Below are 24,047 nucleotides of genomic sequence, written 5' to 3' on the forward strand. Positions count from 1 at the left end.
CTTCTATTCTCTTCCTCCTCTTCTTCATTCACATATATTCAACACTTATTTCTATTAGAAGAAAAAATATTATTTACAAATAAATATTTGGTTAATTCTAACACCACGATAAGAAGATTTTATATAGCTATAAATTGGAGATCATACCAAACAGAGATCCTATTGAAAGAGTTTTGAGAGTTGAAAGATTATTTTCTCCTACATAGCATATTAGATGATTTCAAGGTGAAAATGAATTCTTTGCTTATAGAAGGGGAGGTTCTTCAATCATATCAATTATTCAGGTCATGTGTTTGTATCATGGAAGGAGTTTGTAGATGGTTGTATCACTTATTTCATCCCTTAATTAAGAGTATGAGAATGCATATAAGGAGTTTTTCAAAATTTGATAGGTCACAACAATAGCAAATCAAACTTGTGGTTGGTTAGAGTGAGAATTATTGAAGGGCTTAATCCTCAAATCCAAGAAGAGGTTAACATTGTTTGCACCTAAAAGTTGCATTATCCTTGGTATAGCTGCAAGCAAAAAATTATCTCTAAAAAAATAGAGAAATAAGTAATCTATTGTGTGACATAATTCATGATAATACAAGTAACTTTGAAGTACAATTGGAAAAATACTAGTGGAAAGGATAGAACAAAAAAATGAATGCAGCCATTTAAAGTTGATAATTGACAAAAGAATTCATCTATCACAATCCTTGCAACACCTACATTTAAAGTCACTATATTAAATGATTCAAGTAAACCAAGGAACAATACCATATGCTACCATATATCCTACTTCAATGAGTGCATCAAATTCAATATCTTCCTCTATGTCTAAATGTTTGGCGACAACCACAAGTTGATAGAGAAAAGATGTCATAAGACATCTCAATGCACTAACTACTCTATGGAAATATGGTGTAGAATATTCTTTAGTCTTAACTCCATGAGGATTCAACAAAAAGTGAAACAATGGAAGACTCTATACAAAAATTACTCTTACAAAATAAAGTATTGGCATGCTCATAAACTCTTAATGAAAAACTAACACAATGCACTACAGCATCAAAGAATTTTAGTCATATATATATATATCTATTGACACTTAGAAGTTTACTTGTCTATTATAGTTTTTTTTTTGACAATTTACCAAACAACATACCTAAAATTTTAAATTTACTAAAAGATATATATTACTTTACTATTTACCAAAAGGAGCACCTTTTCAAATGCAATTCCTATTTTACTCTTCTGACAATCTAACTTTTTCTATCATTTTTCTCTCTCTTCTCTTTTTTACAAGCATGCATAATATATGAATAACATTACATAGATTTAATTAATTTTTAATAACATTTTAATACATTTGAAGAAGCAAAAATAAACAATAGATAGCATATTTGAACTCCTTGCAATCTCAGAAATCCATTGGAACTGAAATGAGTGTAATCGGAGCTTTCTAGGTCCATAAGTAGATTTCGATCAAAATCCACTAATGAACTTAGAGAGCTTCGATTACACTCATTTCAATTCCTATGGATTTCTGAGATTTCAAGGAGTTCAAATATGGTATCCATTAGTTATTTCATCTTTTCATAGATGTTAACATGTAAAATGGAAGAATCATAAAAAAAATCCATGTTGGACCTGATATGGAATCATATCAGGCCATGGATCTAGAGAGCTCCGATTGTATTCATTTCAGTTCCTATGGATTTCTGAAGTTGCAAGGAGTCCAACGATGTTGTCCATTACATATTTCTACGTCTCCAAATGTTGAAATATTATTAAAAAAATCAACTAAAATATAAACTAATTCATATCAAACCCACATTGGCCCTGATATTAAATTATATCATGCTCACGTGACTCTAAACTGTAATTACATAAGATAGACTCCACTATATTGCTATAAAGAGGGGATTTTTTTAGCCATTACTTTTGTTGATGTGATTCTTGCTTTTTGAACTTGGCATTTAATTACTACAGAATTAGAGCATATACATACTTTCCTTAGTCAACTATAAATTCAAGTATTATCTATATGTAATTTGAAAATATAATGTTTTGCAGGATTTTTTTTTATTGAAAAGGAGACACTTCATCTGGTTGGATTCATTTCCCAAGTTGTTTATCATATTTGCAGGTTAAAATTGAAGGAATTGTTGAAAAGGTTTCTAGAGAGGAGTTTGAGCAATATTTCCATAGTCGTCCTTGAGGAAGTCAACTTGGAGCAATTGTCGACAAGCATGTATGTTCTATTTATCTTTATTTTTTTCATGCATGACAATAGAAAACTATATTGCCCAACATGAGCCTGATATGAAATAATATTAGGTCCAATGTGAACTTGATATCATTACATATCAGGCCCAACATGAATATTTTTAACGATTCTTGTTTATTACATTTTAAAAACTCTAAAAGAGTTAAAATAAATAATGGATAAAATATTTAAACTCTTTGCAACCGCAGACATCCATAGGAATAGAAATGAGTACAATTAGAGCTCTATAGGTCCATCAATGGATTTTGATCGAAATCCACTAATGGACCTAGAGAGCTTCGATTGCACCCATTTAAGTTCCTATGGATTTCTAAGGTTGCAAGAAATTCAAATATGGTATCCATTATTTATTGCGGTTTTTCATATATGTTAACATGTAAAATGGAAGAATTGTCAAAAAGCCCATATTGGGCCTGATATCATTCCATATCAATCAAACCCATATTGAGCCTGATATGATTTCATATCAGACCCAACATAGGCTTTTTTAACGATTCTTCTATTTTACATATTAACATCTATGAAAGATGAAATAACTAATGGATACTGTTCCTGTCGGGAAGCTGAGAAGACGAACCTGCCGGTGTGATGTGTATGGAATGTTGACCGCATCTCCATGACCCAGATGGTGAGCTATCTTCTGTGTTGACCGAGTCGCCAGAAGTTCTTCGGTCAACAATACTTGCAGCCAGCGACTGGGTCACCCCGGTCTCTGGTACCTCGATGCTCGAGGCGGGTCCCACGAATATATAAACAGCCGAATAATGATGACACGACTAAATAAATATAAGACGAGTACAATGACGTACCCTGACCCCGGGGTGCGCCCTCGGATGGGTCGGTGAGCGGATCGTGGTACCGATCGAGTCGTCATGGCCCTGACGAGTAGATGGGTGTGAGCCAACTAAGGAGCCAGATCTGAGAGCGATGACCTGGAATGCAGTACAACAAGGATCCAAAAGGATGGTGCGTATGCCGGATATGATAATGGCTCACGGGCCGACACACGGCACGCAGGCTGGATATGATAGCGGCTCACAGGCCGGAGGATACAAGTAACTCATAAGCGTGATAACAATATGAATAGAGAAACACAACACGGCTCGATGGCCGGAACCCCATCTCGACTAGAAGGTCGGAGCAAACAAATACTGCGCAGGCAACGACTGTCTGAAGGGTGACGACATCCATTGGCGATGGCGGCTATGACCGCGGGAGGGGGCGACGACGGTTGCCGGAGGCGACACCCGCTGGAGGCGGCGGCTATGGCCGCGGGAGGAGGCAGCAGCGGCGACACCCGCCGGAGGCGACAGCTGTGGCTGCGGGAGGAGGCAGCGGCGGTGACGCCCGCTGGAGCCGGCAACATGCATTGGTGGCAGCGGGGGTGGCCGCAGGAAACGGTGGCGATGCTCGCTCGGGGTTGCGGCGATCCTCTTCAGTGGCGTCTGCGCCGGCGAGGAGAGGAGCGGCGATGACTGCGGCATGAAGAGGAGTATGATCACTGGCGGAAGATGATGACGGCGACGATGTTGGCTAGGAGTGAACTGAAGGGACATGAACTGCCGGGGTGCCGACGATCTTTGGCGGAGGCGGCGAGGTGACCCTAGCCAGCGTTGTTGCAAGGGCGGCGGCAGAAAACCCCAACTTCCCCTCCTGGTGGTGGCGCTGGAGTGAAGAGGCTGGATGAAAGGAGGTAGAGGAGGAGAGGAAGGGAGCCCCGGCAGCTTCGTCGGCGCCGGCGAAGGGCGTGAGAAGGAGAAAGGTCTTCCTTGGCTGGTGGCGGAGAAAAACGTGAATCGGCCCCCCTCCCTTCCATGAACAGTGCTGCCTCTTAATCAAAACCCTACTTACATCAAAAGACTGAAATACCCTCTCCTTTTTCCCCAATCACTCCTCTGCCCCCAGCTGCATCCGCATCAGATATCATATTTGAACTCCTTAAAATCTTAGAAATTAATAGAAACTGAAATGGGTGCAATCGAAGTTCTCTCCATTTGTAGGTTTTGATCGAAATCCATTAATGGATCTAGAGAACTCCAATTACACTCATTTCAATTCCAGTAGATTTCTGAGATTGCAAGGAGTTCAAATATGTTATCCATTGTTTATTTTGACTTCTTCAAATGTATTAAAATGTTATTAAAAATTGACTAAATCTTATGTAATGTTATTCTTATGTTCTGCATGCTTGTAAAAAAAGAGAAGAGAGAGAAAAATGATAGAAAAAATCAGATTGTTAAGAGGGTAAAATGAAAATTGCACTTAAAAAAGTGTGCTCTTTGATAAATAGTAAAGTAACATACGTCTTTTAGTAAATTTAAAACTTTAGATGCTCTATTTGATAAATTGTCATAGTTTTTTTTAAAGGAGATCTCAATTGGTACGCAATGAGAACATATTTTATGCAAATCATTAAAAGAAAAAGGGTCAACCTTGAAGACAATTTATTTTGAAAGACAGTAAAATTATATGATATCAGAAGAGAACTATTCGAATTACTCTTTCAATTTATAGTTATTATCCTTTATTATTTCTAGAATAAGTCAATTAATTAGAATAAATAAATCATTTTAGTTTATTTAGAATAAGAGATAGTTATTAGAATCATTCCTTTTAATTATTAACAAGACAACCTTGGATGTTTATAAATAAACATGTAGTTGCCCTTTGGAAAGGGGGAAATAAACGAATAGGTTAATTCTTTATGAATTAAGATCTTTTTAACAATTAGAAGTTGATTCCCCATGGAGTAATAACCCCCTTTTTCTTTTCTTTATTTTCCTACAAAATAAGATATGAGTTCTTATCAACTGCTCAACTAGGCACAAACATTATCACCTGAAAAGCAACTTGTTGAAATATTTAACAATTTTTATATCATATTTTTAGGAGTATTTTTTTAAAATTTTGAAAAATTAGTTCAGGTTTTAAATAAGACTATTTAGTTTTATTAAAAAGGTTGGTTATAAAGAATAAGTCCTGTCATTAATGTATAAAAGGGGTTAGGACCATGTATTAATTAAAATTTAAGAGTTAATATAATTTGAATTTTCAACATGATATCAGAGCCAACCATAGTCATTTCTCCAACCCTAGTCACCACTATAAACTCTAAAAAATAAACTATTTTTCCCCTTCAAATCCTAGATCTCAATTACCACTACCTCTACAAGAATCGCGTCTACTACGTCTCAAATTTGCTTATCTATTGCGCAATTAGCATCACTTGAATAATTCTGTATCCACCTCCAAACATGAGCAAACAAATCAAATCTACAGAAATCAAATCTTTTTCAACACTTGTTTAGTCTAAACGTTTACTTAATACAGATATTCTACTTATTGAAACAAACTAGGATGTGTGGTCTCAATTTATAGAGATGCATGTTGTTGAATGAGAAAAGCTCTTCCATATCATGGGCAAAAGTGCTCCACCTACTATGTCAAACAAGGGATATGAAAAATAGTATTATGAAAATCAAAAGGTAAAATGCCAGCTTTTGATGTCCATGTCTACTGACATTATGAAGTGTTATCTTTGTATACCCACTGCCTATGAAATCCAAATACTCTTTCCAAAACTTTTTACGATGGTGATGATGAGATGCATGTTTATTCTTTGCATCAAAATGCCTTCTTAGTTAAACAAGCTACTAAATGACGCCCTACGAGTTGATGAGAAGAGGAAAATTGAGGAAAAAGTAAGAAGAGATAATCATTGTCTTCTAGTTTTTTTTCATAAAAAGAAAATATTATTCAATAATAGATGATTTATTTTAAAACAACTAAACAACACTCTTATATAGACTAAAAACCTAAGACAAAAAATAAAAAAAAAAATTCAATATATAGACTTTAATTTCAATCTTGTAAAGAAAGAAAAGAAATTCCAATATATAAACCTCAATTCTAATATGGTAAGAAAGGAAAGAAATTCTAAAAGAAAGGGAAAAAAATATTAACAATTCCTATCTCGTAAAGAAAGGAAAAGAATGCTAACAAAAATGAAAAAGATTTTTAATTCTAAAATCTCTAAAATTGATTCAAAATCTAAAAATGTACATAACAACAACTAAGGCTTATCCCACTAGGTGGGGTCAGCTATATGGATCCTTTTACACCATTGAGCTCTATCTCCTAATATCATCATCTATACTTAAATAAATTTTATCTTATTTTATTGATACTAACCAAGTCTTTTTTGGTCTTTCTTTTCCTCATTTGATATGTGTATTTGTCATAGTTTTAGATCGCCTAACTAGAGCATTTATTGTTTGTCTAAATATATGTCCATACCATCTTAAATGTATCTCTCAGAGTTTTTCCTCAATAGATGTAACTTTGATTTTTTTTTCTAATGCTCTTATTTTTTATTATGTCCACCACATCCACCTTAGCATTCTCATCCCTGTAACTCTTATCTTCTACTCATGTGCTCGAGTCATAGCCGAACATTCAACTTTATATAACATAGTTGGGGCTGTAAATGAACCAAACGTTCGTGAACAAGCTTGGTATTCGGCTTGGTAAGAGCTTGTTTATGTTCGTTCAATATACATAAGATTAATTAAACAAACAAACAAACTTGAACAACTCGTTAAACTAAACAAACAAGTTTGAACACATATGTGTTCAGCTCGTTAACGTTCGTGAACAATGTTCACGAACCATATTCATTAATAAAACCTTTTTCAATATGCTAAATAATAATAAAATAAAATAAAATAAATAAATAAATTTAAATTATCAAGCTCAATAATCAATCAAACAACTAAAAATTCAAACAATCAAATTATTGGTGCAGGAAGCATCCGACGATCGAACCGATGTTTTGATTATGGCAAAGGGTTCAAATTAAGTTATTTTGTTATCTAACGTGTGCAAATGAGATTGCAGAAAAGTCCTAACTGCGATTAGGCAGGTGGAAAATCCTAGGGGGTGGTAACCCTAGATCCTAGGGGGTGGTAACCCTAGGTCCTATGGAGTGGTAACCCTAGGTGGTGAAAAATCCTAAGGGGTGGTAACCTTAGGTCCTAGGGGGTGGTAACCCTAGGTGGTGAAAAACCCTAAGGGGTGGTTACCTTAGGTCCTACGGGGTGGTAATCCTAGGTAGAGGAAACCCCTAAGGGGCGACAACCTTAGGTCTTAGGGGGTGGTAACCCTAGGTGGTGGAAATCCTAAGGGGGGGTAACCTTAGGTCCTAGAGGGAGGTAACCTTAGGTGGTGAAAAAACCTAGGGGGTGGTAACCCTATGTCCTAAGGGGTGCTAACCCTAAGCGAAAAGTCCAGTCGGTCTAGAGGACCGGGCTAACATCAGGTATGCTCTTCTGAGTGGAGTAGGTGAGGACACGATCCCCGGAAGAGGGAACAGTAGGAGTCGGTTCGACCTAAGGTTATCGGTCGGAAATCCGAAATTAGAATCAGACAGTCCGTGACTGTCAAACTTCACATTATTATGTTTATTGTATGTGCTAACTTTGTTTTGCAGTATCTGTGGTTGGTTTATGGACTAATATGTTTTACAGGGACAAAGGAGCAAGATTAGCCTCGGATGATCAGTACCTGAAGCGTCCTTATGGAGCTTGAGGCGCCTCGAGTGCGAGGCAGAAGCTGCGCTGGAAGCAACATTGGTGACACCCTCATGGAAGCTTGAGGTGCCTCGGACGGCAGGTTGGAGGCGCCTTCAAGGCTTATGGAGGCACCTTCAAGAGGATAGACGAAGACTTCTTCTCAGCTCATCCACACGGCTGACTCGGCACTTTGGAGGCGCCCTCAAGGGGCTTTGAGGCGCCTCCAACAGCCTATTTAAGAAGATCTCAACCAGCAGCTTGAGGCATCAATTCCCAAGCAATCCTTCTGTAACAAGCTGCGAAAGAGACGTTCCGATTTAGCTACGACAAGTCCCTGACAACCTGTAGTTGCGATTTTACATTTTATTGTTGTCGGTATAAGATTTCTCTGCATTTAATTGTAAACACTTATTATACTGAATTTACGATATTATAGTTGTTACCCACCGAAAGCGATCAACGATCATGGGCCTTGAAGTAGAAGTCGTCCTAGGCTCCGAACCAAGTAAATTCTTGGTGTCTTTGTGTTTGTTTTTCTTATTCCGCTGTGCATTTACTCGTACGTTTTTCGAATACGAAAAGTGAAAGCCACGAGCGCTATTCACCCCCCCCCCCCCTTCTAGCGCTTCTCGATCCAACAATTGGTATCAGAGCTAGGCCGCTCTGATTTGGTGACACCACCAATCAAGCAGAGCTACGCCTTTCGTTTTTTCTCTCCAAAACTATTTTTGAAAAATTCATTTTCACCTTTGGTCGGTATTAACGAAATATCGCATTTTCAAAAGTTTGAAATAATATTTTTTAATTTTTTAAAATATCTTATTAATATTTTATTATTATTTTTTCCCGAAATTAGTAAATTGCTATTTTTATTTTTCTCCCACGCTACTAATCTAAGGCAAAATCTTGGGACATTTGTTCCTTTTACTTTTTGTGTGCGAGATTTTCCACTATAATGGCCCATCAAGAAGGCTATAGCACAGCCCATCCGCCGCTCTTCTCCGGAGAAGATTTCGGCTACTGGAAGAGCCAGATGGAGTCGTACCTCCAAACAAATTTTGAAGTCTAGATGATTATCAAAACTGATCTGGACCTTCCAATGGACAATGCTGGCAAACCTATTTCATGCGAGAACTGGGATGCTGCACTCATAAAGAAAGTAGAAGCAAACGCAAGAGCAACGTATACACTTTAGTGCGGCTTAACCAATGAGGAGCTGAACCACCTCAGCCCTTTCTCAAGTGCAAAAGAATTGTGGCAGAAGCTAATTGAGCTACACGAAGGTACTTTCAATTCGAAAGTAAGCAAGCATGATTTAATAGATGAATTATTTGAGTAGACTAATACTACTCCGGCCGAGGAAGGTGTTGCGTTGGTTGCAGGTACAAGCAAGACAAAAGAGGCTAGAAATAAGAAGGTGTTGAAGGTCACATGGTCCGAGTCATCAGACAAATACGAATCCGACGAAGAAGAACAAACGAGCTTTCTCGCTCTACCGGTACAAGTGAACATCGTCGAAACCGATTCTGAGTTCGAGTCCAAAGCCGAGAGCGAATTAGAAACCGAGTCTGAGCGAAGCCATGGATCCATATCCGTTTCCGAAGGGCCAAACACCACTGTAAGTTCTCTATTTGTCGAGACTAAATTAGACGATCTACAAAACCTAGTTACTTATTTGTTAAAGAAATTAGCTAAATTCAACGTCCGGGTCAAGTCACTCCAAAAGGAGGTAACAACCCTTAAGGAAGTGACTAACTCGAGTCCTTTGACTGAGCCAGTTCAAATTGGAAGGTCAACTCAAGTCCAACAACTTGAGGAAGAAAATTCCAATCTGAAAACTCAAGTTAAAGAACTTAAAGACACATTGGAACGGTTCACGTTAGGTTCTAAGAATCTTAATCTGATTCTCGGAAAACAAAGAGTCGTTTACAATAAATCTGGACTTGGGTTTAAGCATAAACAAAAATTCAAATCATATATGTCAATTATAAATCGATCAAATGGAAAAGCAGTCCAGGCATGGGTCCCCAAGTCAAATCTGACTAATCAAGTTGGACTTGGATACTATTGGGTCCCTAAAGATCAAATCCATTACCTTGATAGATCATATTGAGGCTATGATCCAGGGGGAGCCAATAGAAAAACTATCTTAATAAATAGATAAAATTGTTTGATGATTGTTTATTTATTTTCTTGGTAATATGCATGTTTAGATTAAGATAATTTAAGGACTAAGGCGTAATTTACACTTGTTCAGTTAAACCTAAGGGTTTCAAAAAGGGAATTAAATATATGATTTCTTTGAAAAGCTCTGTCTAAAAGTGGTGGATAATCTCATACCCAAGAAGGCTTAGTGCCTCGCCACAGCCTGGGAGTCAATCTTTGAAATGTGTATTTGATTGACTAATTAGAAAACCTAAGTCTAACTCAAATGTAAATTAATCCTTAGAAATAATCTTAATTAAAAGATAACGATCTCACAAAACTACATAAGGTTCCTTGATTGATAACTTAGAATCGGGTGAGATGGATCTAGGATGAACTTATCTAAAAATCTTTTAAAAATCAATTTAAAAATTATTTAAAATTCCTTTTAAAAATCCTTGTAAAAATTATTTTAAAAACCTTTTAAAAATCAATTTAAAAATCATTTTAAAAATTATTTTAAAAATCCTTTTAAAAATCATTTTAAAAATCCTTTTAAAAATCAATTTAAAAATAATTTTAAAAACCTGTTAAAAATCAATTTTAAAATCATTTTAAAAATTATTTAAAAATTATTTTAAAAATTATTTTAAAATCATTTTAAAAATCATTTAAAAAATTATTTTAAAATCATTTTTAAAACCTTTTAAAAATCAATTTAAAAATCAATTTAAAAATCATTTTAAAAATTATTTTAAAAATTATTTTAAAAATTATTTTAAAAATTATTTTAAAATCCTTTAAAAAAATTCTTTTAAAAATAATTTTAAAAATCATTTTAAAAATTATTTAAAAATCATTTTAAAAATTATTTTAAAAATTATTTAAAAATCATTTTAAAAATTATTTGAAAATTCTTTTAAAAAACATTTTAAAAATTATTTTAAAATCATTTTAAAAATTATTTAAAAATTATTTAAAAAAACATTTTAAAAATTATTTAGAAAATCATTTTAAAAATCTTAAAAAAAAAATAATCATATTTTCAAATTATAACGTCAAACTCAATTAACTTTAAAATCTTCAAAATGTTAAATGTTTACTCATTGGAATTCAAATTCACTGAAGAATTCAAACTTATATTTTAAATTTCAATTTCAGTACTTTTAAATATTGTTAAAATTAAATTCAACTCCATCTCACGCGCACTCATAAGACCAACATACTTGATAATCTAGAATGGGTGAGATGGAAAATTAGGAAAATAAAATTGTTAAGTTTTTGCTTTTTTTACATGCTTGGACTCTAGGACCCTAAGAATTTACTAAGACATCAATCAAGGGGGATTGAAGAGAGTCGAGGTATGTTCTTTAAAATATTTCTTTGAAAAGACAAAAACCAAGAATTTGCTAATGTATTTTTAAGTATTTTTGCAATAAAATATTTTAAGCTTTTATAAAATTATATTTAAAGCTAAGTATTTTTTTAAAAAAAAATTAAATGTTGAAAAAGCTAAATACTTGATGAAATAGTTATTTTCAAAAGTCTTTGGTACAATTTAAATGTTTTCAAAGCTAAAAACTTAACTAAAGTTTTTTTGTTGTTGAAAAAGCTAAGGGTGAGTTTGGTACGCGCGTTTTTCATTTTCATTTTCTAAAAAATGCGTGTTTTTTGAAAAATAGTGTTTGGTTTGCGTTTTTCGTGTCTGTTTTCTAAAAAAATAGATAGCGTTTTCTAGAAATATAGATAATGACAAAAAGTCATTTTTTGTTTTCTAGAAAACGCTCATTTTTTAGAAAATGAAAATGAAAAACGCGCGTACCAAACATACCCTAAGCATTTTGGCAAGAATTTTCTTTTTCAAACCTAAGTGTTTATTAAACTCCCTTTCAGCTAAGTTTTTAACTAAGTAATTTTTCAAAACTATCCTTAGTTAAGGTAGTTTCTAAACTTAGCTATTTAGCAAAGTTTTTTCAACAAAATCATTTCTTTAAGCTAAATTCAAGCTAAGTCTTATGTTTTCTTTACAAAGGATAAATATTTTTTTTCAAAGTTAAGTACTTAACTTTTGATCATTTTTTTTTACTAAACTTTTATTACATTTCCTAATTAAGTCATTAACTAAGCCTTTTATCGAGTGTCTTTTACTTAATGTTTTTAAACTCTTTTTCAAAAAAGGCAACTATTAAGTGTATCTAAGTTTTTTTTAAAAAAAATTTAAATATTTCTAAATTAGCTAAGCATCTCTCCAAGAAACTATTTCTCAAAGCTAAAATCAACTAAGTGCTACCCTTCAGGGGGAGCTCAAAACTTAAATAGACTAATTACTTTTTCTCTCTTCCTTGTATTTTTTTTTTATTTATGTCAAAGGGGGAGAGAAATGTCAAAGATTAAGCAAAGTTAAAGAACTTACACATAAGTTAAGAACTTAAACATGATAATGAAAGGGGGACCATAAGGTGTTATCTTCAAGTTATTTCATTTATGCTCATGGTTACGTTTCTGTATTCTCTTTTATGTTTTTACTTAACTTTGAACTGTGTTGTCATAATAAAAAAGGGGGAGATTGTTGGTGCAGGAAGCATCCGACGATCGAATCGATGTTTTGATTATGACAAAGGGTTCAAGTTAAGTTATTTTGTTATCTAACGTGTGCGAATGAGGTTGCAGAAAAGTCCTAACTGCGGTTAGACAGATGGAAAATCCTAGGGGGTGATAACCCTAGATGGTGAAAAATCCTAAGGGGAGGTAATCTTAGGTCCTAGGGGGTGGTAACCCTAGGCAGAGGAAAACCCTAAGGGCGACAATTTTAGGTCCTAGGGGGTGATAACCCTAGGTAGTGGAAATCCTAGGGGGGGGTAATCTTAGGTCTTAGAGGGAGGTAACCCTAGGTGACGAAAAACCCTAGGGGATGGTAACCCTAGGTCCTAGGGGGTGCTAACCCTAGGCGAAAAGTCCAGTCGGTCTGGAGGATCGGACTAGCATCAAGTATGCTCTCCTGAGTGGAGTAGGTGAGGACGCGTTCCCCAGAAGAGGGAACAGTAGGTGTCGATTCGACCTAGGATTTTCGGTCGAAAATCTGAAGTTAGAACCGGACAGTCCATGACTATCAAACTTTCACATTATTATGTTTATTGTGTGTGCTAACTTTGTTTTGCAGGATATGTGGTTGGCTTGTGGACTAACATATTTTACAGGGACAAAGGAGCAAGATTAGCCTCGGATGAACAGTACCCGAGGTACCCTCATGGAGCTTGAGGCACCTCGGGTGCAAGACAGAAGCTGCGCTGGAAGCAACATTGGAGGCACCCTCATGGAAGCTTGAGGCGCCTCAGACGGTAGGTTGGAGGTGCCTTCAAGGCTTGTGGAGGCGCCTTCAAGAGGGTAGACGAAGACTTCTTCTCAGCTCATCCACGTGGCTGACTCGACACTTTGGAGGTGCCCTCAAGGGGCTTTGAGGCGCCTCCAACAACCTATTTAAGAAGATCTCGACTAGCAGCTTGAGGCATCAATTCCCAAATAATCCTTTTGCAATAAGCTGCGAAAGAGACGTTTCGATTTAGCTACGACAAGTCCCCGACAACCTGGAGCTGCGATTTTACATTTTATTGTTGTCGGTATAAGATTTCTCTGCATTTATTGTAAACACTTATTGTCTGAATTTGCGATATTATAGTTTTTGCCCATCGAAAGTGATCAACGATCGCAGGCCTTGAAGTAGGAGTCGCCCTAGGCTCCGAACCAAGTAAATTCTTGGTGTCTTTGTGTTTGTTTTTCTTATTCTACTGTGCATTTACTCGTACATTTTTTGAATACAAAAAGTGAAAGGCATGAGTGTTATTCACCTCCCCCCCCTCTAGTACTTCTCGATCCAACACAAACAAACTTAAATTGAGAGCTTGATAACATCTAAACGAACCAAACTCGAACCAAGCTCAAGCCAAGCTTGAATTGAGAGTTTGATAACATCTAAATGTACCAAGCTCTAGACAAGCTTCAAACAAGCTCAAGCTCATAAAAATAAGCCAAGCCAATCTTGAACACTCATTTCAAAAGCTTGCTTCATTTTAAGCTCGGCTCGGCTCGGCTTGGTTATCTTATCAAACAAGCTTGATCACTCCCAAAGCTCGGCTCAGCTCGGCTCGTTTACAACTCTAAATATAGTAGGTCTAACTATGATTTTGTAAAACTTTCCTTTAAGTTTTAAAGGTACTTTACGGTCACATAAAACACCTGACACTCTTCTCCATTTCAACCATCCTGCTTGTATTCTATGTAAGACATCTCTCTCAATCTCTCTATCATTTAAAAAAATGATCCTAAATATTTAAACCTCTCGGTTATGGGCAACTCGTTATATCCTATCTTAACAATTGTCTCATTACATGCTAAACTTAAATTCTATATATTCTGTCTTTATTCTACTAAGCCTAAAACCTTTCCCCTCTAGTGTTTTCTACCAAGATTCTAGTTTAGCATTTACTCCTTCATGTGTTTCATCTACCAAAATAATATAATCTATAAATAACATGCACCATGGTACTGTGTCTTGAATGTGTGCAGTGAGTTAGTCCATAATTGTGTAAAAAGATAGGGACTTATAGCTCATTCTTGATGTAACTCTATTTTTATTGGAAATACTTCAATTACTTTGTCTGTCGTCTTTACTTTGGTTGTGCATCTTTGACATATCCTTAATTAGTTTAATATATATTATGTTAACATTTTTTTTCTAGAATTCTCCATATAATTTCTCTTGGGACTTTATCATAAATCTTTTCTAAGTCAATGAATATCATGTATAAATCTTATTTTTGCTCTCGATGTTTTTCAATTAGTTGTCTAAGAAGATGTATAGCTTCTATTGTCGACCTTCCAGGCATTAACCCATATTGATTTTTGATCACCATGGTCTCCTTCATTAACTTTTTTCTATTACTTTTTTTTTTCCAAAGTTTCATGGTATGGCTCATTAGTCTAATACCCCTATAGTTTACATAATTTTTTACATCTCTCTTATTCTTATATAAGAAAATTATAGTACTTACCCTCTATTGATTTGGCTTTTTTCGTTTTCAATATTATGTTAAATAATTTTATAAGTCATTTAATACCTTGTTTCTCTAGGCACTTCCATACCTTTATCAGAATATCATTTGGTCCAATGACTTTTTTTATTGTGAATCCTATTTAAAGTTTATTCAATTTCTGATGTTTGAATTCTACAGTAAAAATTTAAATTTCTATATTCAGTTAACCTACTTAAATTACCTAAGTTAAGTTAGTCATCTAAACATTCATTAAAAATTTAATGAAAATACATCTTCCACTGCTCTTTTATTTCTCAATCGTTTACTAATACCCTATTACATTCATCTTTAATATATTTTATTTGGATAAGATCTCTTGTCTTCCTTTCTCTCACTTTAGCTATTCTATAAATGTCTCTTTCCTTTTCTTTTGTATCTAATTTTTGATATAATCATTAAAAAAATTTATTTTTTACTTCATTCACTACTTTCTTAGTCTCTTTCTTGATTATTTTATATATTTTTTAAGTTTTTCTCATTTTTACAAATATGTAATTCCTTATAAGCTATTCCTTATAAGTCATCTAAACCTCCACTTTCTCATTTCACCACCAAGATTCCTTACTTAGTGGTGCATGTCCCTTTGTCTCACCAAGTATACTCTTAGCTACTATTTTCAACTTTGATACTATCTTATCTCATATCATATTAAAGTTACTGTATATTTCACCTAATGTTTGTACTTCTACCTTCTTCTTAAATATATTTTACTTCCTATCTTTTAACTTCCACCTCTTAATTATAGGAGTCATATATATTTTTTTTCTATTGATCCTATACTTGAGGCATACATTCAACACTATTAACCTATGTTGGGTAGTTAAGCTTTCTACATGGATAACCTTGTAATTTCAAAATCCAAAAATATAAAAAAAATAGAAATTACCAAAAATACTAAAAATTACCAAAAAAATACTTAAAATTACCAAAAAAAATACTAAAAATACCCTAAATATCAAAAATACACTAAGTACTCAAAAATCTAAAAATTACTAAAAATAATAAAAAGATGTTCAGATCATCTTGCATTAATCACCCTAGGTTGAAGAGAACTTGTTCCCAAATTCATAGTAGTGTCAGATGATAACTCAGAAGGAAGATCATTTGGTACCAAATCGACAAAGTCTACTAATAGTGTTGCAACAACCTCATTTGCCAAAACACATGTCTCTCAGCCCTTTGCAATGCAGGAGGACACAATTAATTTTTCATTATTCAACACTACTTAGAGAAATCCAATACTTTTGTGATAAACACATTGCCAACTGTAAGTTGGGTTTTCAACCCTTCTTTTGAATCTCACCTAGTCTCCAACTTCATATATATGGTTGGAGAAAGAAAAACTCCTTTATCAATGAGTGTTTCAATTAGCTCCTCTGAGATCCATTCTCGAGGTAGGACCTCAAGAAAATCACACAGCGTCCAACCCCTGTGGTTTCACACATCAACAATAGGAGATGGGTACATCTACATAACAATAATCCAATTAAGATTTTCATAGATCATTTTTGCTACATCAGCTGTTATGTCGAAGGCATTGTCACCATCACCATCCTGATTGAAATCTGGATGAGGCTCCCCTCTATGAAAATTAGAAAGAGCCCATGGGGCATTCCTTAACATAGAGAGTTTTGTATGTTCGTTCAGCTATTGCAACAGTGGAAATAATACTCCATTGGCGAGCACAAGATCTTTGCCATACAAGGAGAACTTAAATACCAACACGTCTTGGTAATCAGACTTCCCTTGAAACATCACCTTTTTCACTTTCAAGGAATTACTTCTCCTGGCCACATGGGGCTGATCTTGAAGAACCAGTTAGGCATGATGACCGAGAGGTCGTCCTTCGCCAAACCCAGGGATTTGTTGGTGCTCACCGCACTAGCCACCTCCTCCTTCACTGCCTGCTTGAAAACATTGACGACACCCTCAACAGCTTCCCTGGCTTGCTAGACAAAACATGAATATGGAATGAATAAAGGATCATCATCAAACACTTCGCTCGCTCCATAATCGTCATAAATAGGATCACCGAATATTTCAATCTCACTAGTTGCTTTGGTCTTGTCTTTGTTGTAAATAGGATTATTAGTCGCCTCAGTCTTATCTCCAATTTGAGATCAAGATTTCTCTTCAATTTCTTCCGGATCAAATTCCTTAAGAATGATTAAAGTCTCGGGGCCATCACTATAAAGTACCTCTTCGTCAAGGTCTCCTTGGGCGTCGAAGCTATCGTCCTTCATGGCAAAACCTAGTCATCTTTGAATGAAGTTTGAGTGTAGTTAAAGGCAAGGAATTGACCTTTCATCTTCTTCCAATCCTTGATCTTGGCCTTACCTTATCAATCTCATGAACGTCGCAAGTGCTCCTTCCATATCGATGCTAGACTTTTGAGCTTGATGGCAATCATTTTCACCTTCATCTAATCCGGTACTTGCTTATAGTAGAAGAACCACTCTATTTTGTTGATCCAATCAACAACATTTTCAATCTGTGATGTACCATAAAATTTGGATAGATCAACTTAAAATTCGAGTTCTGCATGTTGATCCTCTCGACCACGTACCTCATGATCTTTATGATTTTGCGTCACCATCGCTAAACACTGGGTTAAATCTGCGACTTCCCTCTGTAATCCTCAATCCTCAACCGTTGTTCATGGTGTTCGGCTTCCTCCATTGAAACTTTCCTATCGTGACCATGAGTATGATGACTTTCCATTAGATCTGCAACTTGCTCTGAATCAACTGATGTCAGGCAAAATAGTGATTATTCGACTGGTTGACGAGAAGAGAGGAATTGAGGAAAAGACAAGAAGAGAAAACTGTTGTCTTCTAGATTTTTTTCTATAAAAAGAAAATATTATTCAATAATAGATGATTTATTTTAAAACAACTAAACATGACTCTTATATAGATTCCAAATCTAAGACTCAAAAAAAAAAAAAATCCTAATATATAGACCTCAATTTTAATCTTATAAAGAATAGAAAGAAATTCCAATATATAGACCTCAAATTCAATCTTGTAAGAAAGAAAAGAAATTTTAAAAGAAAGAAAAAAAAATATTAACAATTTCTATCTTGTAAAAAAAGAAAAAGAATTCTAACAAAAAGGAAAAAAGATTTATAATCCTAAGATCTCTAAATGGACTTAAAATCTAAAACTATAAAAAAAAAAGATAGAAATTATCAAAAATTATCAAAAAAAAAATTACCAAAAATACCATAAACACTCAAAAATCTAAAAGTTACTAAATATGGTAAAAAGATGTCTGGATCATCTTGCAATAGTCACCCTGGGTTGAATAGAACTTATCCGTAAATTCAGAGTAGTGCCCGGCAGAAACTCAGAGAAAAATCATCTTGTACCAAATCGACAAAATCTACTAATAGTTGTTGCATTTCTATGACTCTTTTTTCCCAAACTTTATTCTTTGTAATTTGTATAATAATCACCGAAGAATTGGTGACATCAACAGCTTTAACAACCACATTTGCCAAAACATGTGCCTCTCGGCCCTCCACAATGCAGGAAGACATAATTAAATTTTCATTGTTTGGCACTATTTGAGCAAATCCAATACTTTGTGATAGTCACATTGCCAACTGTAAGTTGGGTTTTCAACGCTTCTTTTGAATCTCACCCAGTCTCCAACTTCATATATATGGTTGGAGAAAGAAAAATTTCTTTGTTAATGAGTGTTTCCATCAGGTCCTCCAAGATCCATTCTCGAGGCAGGCCTTTACGAAAATCATGCAACATCCAACTCCTATGGTTTCACACATCAACAACAGGAGATGGATACATCAACATAACAACAATTCAATTGAGATTTTCACGGATCATTTTTACTGCATCAGTTGTTATGTGGAAGGCATTGTCACCATCATCATCCTGATTGAAATCTGGTGAGGCTTCCCTCTATGATAGTTAGGGGCATTCCTTAACATAGAGAGTTTTATGTGTTCATTCAGCTGTTGCTGGCGAGCACAAGATCTTTGCCATAAGTGGAGGACTTAAATACCAACACATCTTGGTAATCAGACTTCCCTTGAACATTCGCTTTCAAAGAATTACTTCTCCTAGCCACATGGGGATGATCTCGAAGAACCACCCGGGCATGATGACCAAGAGGTCGTCTTTCGCCGAACCCAATGGTGCTCGCCACGTCGGCCACTTCTTCCTTCGCTACCTGCTTGAAGGCAACGACGACACCCTCAACAGCTTCCTTGGCTTGCTAGACAGAATATGAATATGGAACGAATAAAGGATCATCCTCAAGTACTTTGTCCGCTCCATAATCGTCATAAATTGGATCATCGAATATTTCGATCTCACCAGTTGACTTGATCTTGTCTTCGTCGTAAGTAGGATCATTAGTCGCCTCGGTCTCGTCTCCAATTTGAGATCGAGATTCCTCATCAATTTCTTCCAGATCAAATTCTTCCCGAATGATTAAAGTCTTGGGGACATCACCATAAAGTACCTCTTCGTCAAGGTCTCCTTGGGCGTCGAAGCTATCGTCCTCCATGGCAAAACCTAGTCGTCTTTGAGACGAAGTTTGAGTGTAGCCAAAGGGAAGAAATTGACCTTTCATCTTCTTCATTTTCTTCCAATCCTTGATTTTGGCCTTGCCTTGTTGGTCTCGTGAGCGTCGCAAGTACTCCCACTATGCCAATACTAAACTTTTGAGCTTAATGGCAATCAGCTTCACTTTCATCTGATCCGATACTTGTTTATAGTAGAAGAACTGCTCTATTTTATTGATCCAATCAATAATATTTTTTGTCTGTGATGTACTTTAATTGGGTAGATCAACATAAAATCTGAGGTCTCCATATCGATTCTCTTGATCACATATCTTATGATTTTCATGATTTCATGTGACCATCACTAAACGCTAAGATAAATCTACGACTTCCCTTTGTAAATCCTCAATCCTTAACCATCTTTCACAGTGCTCTGCTTCCTCCATCGGAACTTGCTTACCACGACCACAAACATGATGACCTTCCATTGGATTTGCACCTTGCTCTGATACCAACTGACGTCGGATAGGATAACAATTATTCTACTAGCGGACGAAAAGAAAGGAATTGAGGAGAAGATAAGAAGAGATAATCGTTGTCCTCCAAATTTTTCCAAAAAAGGAAATATTATTTAATAATAGATTATTTATTTCAAAATAATTAAATGTGACTCTTATATAGACTCCAAACCTAAGACTCAAAAAAGAAAAAAATCTTAATGATATATACTTCAATTCTAATCTTGTAAAGAAAGGAAAGAAATCCCAATATATAGATCTCAATTCCAATCTTATAAGAAAGGAAAGAAATTCTAAAAAAAAAGAACAAATAATATTAACAATTCCCATCTTATAAAGAAAAGAAAAAAATTCTAACAAAAAAGGAAAAAGACTTATATTTATAAGATCTCTATGTTGGTGCAATTTCCCTAAGTCAAGGTTGATCAAGTTAACTAAGCTTGAATTGACTCAAGCTTAAGTCATAATGTGCAAGTTTCGATGTTTAATAATATATGAAGATTGTCTTGACAATGCATAGAGATTGCAAGAGCAATCGTCCGTTTAGAGAAATTGATCAAGGTTAACCAGTTTAATGTGAAGAAGGGTCAGGTAGGTCAAGGTTGATCGGATATTTGACTAGGAAGTCTAACAGGAAGGTTGATAGAAAATGAAAATCCAAGTGGGTCAGTGTTGACCGGACACTTGGTGTAAAAGTCCTAGTGAGTGAAGGCAGACAAAAGGAAAATCCTTGTGAATAAAGCCAGGTAAAAGACCTAGTGAGTGAAGCTAAGCAGATGGGAAATCCTGGTGAGTGAAGCCAAGTGAAAGACCTAGTGAGTGAAGCTAGGCAAATGGGAAATCCTAGTGAGTGAAGTTAGGTGAAAGCCCTAGTGAGTGAAGAAGCTAGGTGAAAGTCCTAGTGAGTGAAGAAGCTAAATGAAAGCCCTAGTGAGTGAAGCTAGGCAGATAGAAATCCTAGTGAGTGAAGCTACGTGAAAGCCCTAGTGAGTGAAGCTAGGCAGTAAGGAAGTCCTGATGAGTGAAGTCAGACACATGGAAATCCTAGTGGGTCCAGGAGGACCGAATACTTGGCACAAAGAGAAAAAGTCCAAGTTGGTCAAAGGATTGACCGAGTACTTGGTGATGAAGTCCCAATAGGTCAAGGTTGATCGGATGTTGGGTTTGAGAAATCTAGACTTGAGTTAGTCAAGTTAGGGTTGGTCAAGTTGATCAAGAGATCAATTGAACCAGATCTCAATCAATCAGTCGATCGATTAGGAGAGTGCTGCAAGAAAAAGGGGCCCAATCGATTAGGAGAGTGCTGCGAGGAAAAGGGGCCCAATCGGTCGGGTGATCAATTGGGAGACATTCTCCCGAACATAGAGAGGTTCCTAATTGATCGGTCGATCGATTGGGCATCGCCAATCGATCGGTCGATCAATTGGGGTTCAATTTCTCGTAGTGACGCAAGGAAAAGTCGGAATCGATTGGTCAATCGATTCCGGGGCTTTTTATGAAATCACAGAAAGACTTTGGATCGATCAGCTGATCGATCCAGCTACACTCAATCGATTGGGATATGACCGTTGCACAGGATGCAGGTTTTGGATGGCTGGGATCGCTGGGATTTGATGTGGCAATCGATTGGGAGGAGACCTAATCGATTGGGAGCCCTAGATCGCGCAAATATAAAGGCGACAGTGAAGTTCAAACGGGATATCTCTTGACTCCATCTTCTCCACTACTGTTCAACGAACCTAGAGCCTTGGAAGACAAGTGTTGTTGCACTTTTCAACTGGTCCAGAGGCATCTACAAAGTACAAGAGATCGAGCAAGGAGATTTTCATTTGTTTTATCGTGTATTTACTTCTTATTTTGAGTCGTATGCTTGTGAGAGTCTTGTACGAAGTTTCTCTACCTCCGGTTGTTTCAAGGAGTTTGTGTTCATAGTGGAGAGTGCGCACTGTGTGGATCCTTGGATTAGTCACCTCTTCTTGAAGTGGATACCAAATAAATCTTTATGTTAGCATTAGAAGTTACTTCGAGTCTATTCCACTATAAATCATCATCATCATCATCATCTCCAAAGTGTTCCAACAATCTAAATGGACTTAAAATCTAAAAAAGATAAAGGATAGGAATCACCAAAAATATTAAAAATTATCAAAAAAAAAAGCACCCTGAATACCTTAAATATTTAAAAATCTAAAAAAAATCTAAAAATAGTAAAAAAAAATCTGGATCCTCCTGCATCACTAAATCCCTTTCAGTATATATATTATGGGGAGTTAATAAAAAAAATTTAGGAACTTAACTATCATGATAGTGACAATGAAGGATCTTTGTGATCTAGATAACGACAATCCATTGAGTGAACTCAAATGCACATATTTCTTGCTGGATTGGATAAATTATTGATCAACTTGGACAAGAAGTTTTACAACATGACCTACTCCTAAGTTTGGAAGAGTATTATTCCTTTGTCTATCAAGAGGTCATACGATCTACTACTTTAAATGAGGACATTGTGAAACCTTAAGGTTCCGCTAAGATTTCTCATGGTCGACCTAGAAGAACGTCACAACATTAATCTAAGTGAAAAGGAGCACCAAATAATTCAAGAAATTTCTGAAGTTGAGCTTAAGTCCCTCCAAAATAATACACTAAACCAACTAAAAGTCATCCACGAGGAAAAGAAAATTACCACGTCGTCTAACCGGAGATATTCTAAAACCTACATATGAATCTCAATTGTCAAGTAAAGTAAAATATAACCCTAATATATCCACACATTATTCGTCAAAAGAAAAGCAGATATTTGTTAAACTTAATTATTTATTGTATCTATATCCAATAATGTGTAAGGGAAGTCGTCATGAATGAAGAGAAGACCTCCTTATAGAAAAAGCAAATTTGGGAGCATGATCCTCTGTTGGAAGAAAGAGCAATGATATGCATAAGAAAAATTCTCAGGAAATGTTCATGGTCCATCCTTTCATTTTTTATGGACTCATCATATGTATCTATCTTTAAATATTTCCTTGAGATTTTTTCTGTAAGCATATCATTTTCCAGGAAGAAAAATCAGTTGGATGTTGATGGATCTTTTTGTGTGCATACAATGCTATATATGAATGATTGAAAATTTTAAGGTGAGATTGGTGGCATAAAGAATACAACAAACCTTATGGAATTGACTATATAATGAAATGTTTTCCTCTGTAATCAAAATCTGTACAGCCTGAGTTTATTATCCTTATCTACAAATTTTGATCGATCATTACAACAGTTTGTGAAGAACATAATCTTTCATAGCAAATTATTTGAAGTCTACATGGATCTCCTACTAGGGTGCATGGTAATAGAACAACAAAGTTAGAAGGTGTGTAAGTTAAATAAATCACTATATGGTTAAAATAGTCATTGAGACAAACAAAAGTATGTGATTGATCTACTATATAAAATTGGTTGGTCGGCTTGCAAACCAATTAGGAGTGTCCGGAGAATAGTTAGTCAGTGTATACATAATCCCGATGAGCAACATATGAATGCAGCCATTTGATTTTGAGATATTTAAAATCTCAAAAAAAAAAAAAAAAAAAGGAATTTTGTTCGGTAAATACACAAACAAGCAAAATATTAAGTATACGTGATGATAGATGATCAACTTCAAGTTACCTTACCTATATAGGTGGAAACTTAGTTACTTGGAGAAACAGGAAGCAAAATATTGTTGCATGATGTAGTGCAGAAGTTAAATAAAGAGGGATGGCCTTAGGCATATGTGAAAATATTGTGGTTGGAATTTCTCTTACTATAACTAAACTACTCTTCGGAGAAACCGATTCAATTATACTGTGATATTAAAGAAACATGTGATATAACCCATAATCCAATTCAACATGATCATACAATGTAGGTCGAGATAGATAAGCT

This window comes from Zingiber officinale, chromosome 2A (genome assembly GCF_018446385.1).
Source record: "Zingiber officinale cultivar Zhangliang chromosome 2A, Zo_v1.1, whole genome shotgun sequence".
Taxonomy (NCBI): Eukaryota; Viridiplantae; Streptophyta; class Magnoliopsida; order Zingiberales; family Zingiberaceae; genus Zingiber; species Zingiber officinale.